Consider the following 3,250-nt stretch of genomic DNA (forward strand, 5'->3'; position numbering starts at 1 on the left):
CAGTATGGTGATAAACTTGTCCGTGTATTTTAAAACAGTATGGCCCATATCCTGATGGTGTTGAATATTTGCACCCATGGAAGCAAAAGCAAAAGAACTATATATGGAACGAATATTTTCCATGCAATTTTTACTGTCAGAATCTTCGTTTGTCATTAATCTTTTTAAATATGCCGGGTAATCTGGAAAATGTATATCATTTGGACAGACTTTCCCTTTGCTACAACATCAAGTAAATTTCCCATCGGAGGGTTTTTCCTCAGAGAAATTTCGTGATAGGTAAAATTCACATCGAACAGTCATTCCACCACAACTATGTTTGAGAATTGCATCCTCGTGTACTCCATTTTTGCTGAGAAGGCAGTTCCTACCAGTATTGGTAGTACTTGTTGATGACTGTTCTCTAGACATATTCTGTCGTCACCACTGCCTTCTTTCAACTTCAAAGGCACATTGGTCTTTAGACATTTTCTGTCAATGACGCCGGTGTTTTTCAGCATCAGAGCAGAGAGACGTTTTCCCAATAGCTGGTCTTCAGATACATTCTGTCGCAGGCGCCACCTTCTTTCAAGATCGGACGCATGTTGCTCTTCAGACATTTTCTGTTGATAACACCAGCATCTTTCAGCTGCAGAGCTACGTTGTATCAACAGTTCTTCTTTGGACATAGTCCCACCTCTCTACTGTCACGGTCTGAGATGCAGGTGAATGAGAGTCCTGGCTGTCAGGCCACTGAGAGCTGTCTGACCAACGGCTGATTCTGGCTGATTCTGTGGGGGTGGGACTTCCTCCTCCCTGCTGTCAGTTTCCACAGTTGTGATGAAGAAGCTGGGGTGACAGAGGGAGCCACGCCCTCCAAGCCGCCCTCTCTGTCACTCTGCTCTATGTCCAGTGGCCTCCTGCTCTGCCAAGTCCTCCAAACCTCCCGCTCTCTGCCTGCTCTCCCGCTCTGGTCTCTGCCGACGAAGATCCCGGGAACCTGTGGGCATGGCTTGGCGCAGCTGGCCTTGCCTCCTGGGGCCATCAATGGTCCTGGGAGCCCGTGGCTGCCGTCACCTCCCAGGGTACTTGACACCTGCATATGCAAATTAACCCACCAGCTTTGTCAGGTTAATTTGCATACTCACTCCTGATTGGCTGGTGGGCATGGCTTGTGGGCATCGCATAGGGACAGTCAATTTGCATCTTTCTCTTTTATTAGTATAGATATACTAGAGGCCTGATGCATGAAATTCGTGCAGGGCTCAGCCCTCACAGCCACGGTGGCTACCTCTGCCTCAGCCCTTGCAGCTGCAGCTTCATCCGGAAGGTTGTCCAGAAGGACGTCCAGTCTAATTAGCTATTACGCTTTTATTATTATAGATATACATATTGATTTGCAGTTCTTGCAACAAAGCATCTGATTTAGTAGGTCTAATTCTCTTAGAAATACTAGTAGTATTTTCTTAGAATTAATAATTTACTATTTTGGAACTAAAGAGTTTTAATGCTTTTGGGTGGTGTGGTTCAGCTATTTCTAAATTCTGAAAACTCCTGTGTAAGTTGACAGAGAATTACTCTCTAGACAGTTGTAATCCTGAAAGACACAACTCCCAATGACGCCGAGCCTAAAAAGGTGTTTTAGGAAACATTTCTCCATCTTCCTTTAGATTTAAAAATCAAATGTGCATGTGCAGAAGAGAGGAAAGGCTGCATTTTTCTTCATCTGCCCAGCCTAACAGATCATTTAGGAAACAATTCTCTATCCCCCCTAAACACTGATTATGCATGTGTTGAAAAAGGATTAGAAAAGGCTGTGGGATTTTTAGTCATCTGCTTTTTTTTTTTAAGTACTACCATTCTTTTTTTAAAAATACATTTTATTGATTTTCTACAGAGAAGAAGGGAGAGGGATAGAGAGCCAGAAACATCGATCAGCTGCCTCCTGCACACCCCCCACTGGGGATATGCCCACAACCAAGGTACATGCCCTTGACCGGAATTGAACCCGGGACCCTTCAGTCCCCAGGCTGATGCTCTATCCACTGAGCCAAACCGGTCAGGGCTTCATTTGCTTTTAAGAAAGGCAATCTGTTGTTCTAGTATACAGCTTATAAGAGATGTAGAGGGTTTACTCAAGACAGCATGGCCTGAGATAAGTCCCCCTCCATGATAAGATCATCTCTGGATTTCATATATTTTAATAAATAAGTCCCACTATTAATTTTTTTAAATGATTTCAGTATTTCTAGATATGTAAGAGAGACTTTACTCTCACCCCTCATGTTACTAAGCAACATATCATACAGTTGCTAGGAGACAAAGCTTGGGGGATACTTCAGTTTTTCCTTATCACCTTGCATACCACATGATTATACGCTAGAGTGTTTTACAGCCTTAGAGAAAAGAGACAAAAGTTAATGGAATGTAGAAAAAATAGAAAAGGAGAGATAATGGTGGGGAAATAGAATAAGGAAAATAGCAAGGTATTTGAGAAGGAGAATGTGTGAGGTTGGCAGAGGAAGGCTATTATGCAATTTCCTTGACTGAGTCATGGAAAAACCTTAAATTGCGAGTGTTTTAAATTTTGTATGCTTCTACATTTTCTAAAAATAAAAATAGAGAATAAACTTGGAGAGGATGATCTTTCATATAGTATTTCTGAATATTTTCAGAAGGGTAGAAATCAATTGTAACTCTTACAGAAGGCTGGCGATTACAAACACATTAAACAAGTCATACATTATTTAAAATTCCAAATTCAGGTAGCCAACACTATTTCCTTTCATTTCTCCCTCAAAAGAGTAAAAAGGGACAGTACTAAAAGGGAGGTTAGAATATAAGTGTTCTTGACTCTTGGACAGGATATGTTTCTGTACAAAAATTTAAAAATCTAATATAAAAGGGGGAAAGAAGAAGCTATTGTGCTCTATTTGGAGGACTCTGTTGTATCTGAAATAAGAAACCAGGCTCCAGGTTTCATTGTGAGCATGTGAAAGGTTGGGTCTTTGTGTCTCTGTGGCATTTACTGTTGCTGGCAACCAGGAAGCTGCCTAGTGATTATTGCTAGGTCCTCAGTGCTTCTGTTTGCCTGAAACCTTAATCAGTGCCAGAAACACCAGAGATAAAAATCATTGCAGAGTATCCAGCGCCTGTTATCCTCAATGGTCCTATTGCAACAGTCCACCTTGTGTTCCGTGAAAATCAGTGTAAATGGAGACTTCACAGAAGAGTTCATCCTCAGCTCTCTCATGATGCAGTTTTCTCAGCG

Source organism: Myotis lucifugus, unplaced genomic scaffold, assembly GCF_000147115.1.
Source record: "Myotis lucifugus unplaced genomic scaffold, Myoluc2.0 scaffold_91, whole genome shotgun sequence".
Classification (NCBI taxonomy): Eukaryota; Metazoa; Chordata; class Mammalia; order Chiroptera; family Vespertilionidae; genus Myotis; species Myotis lucifugus.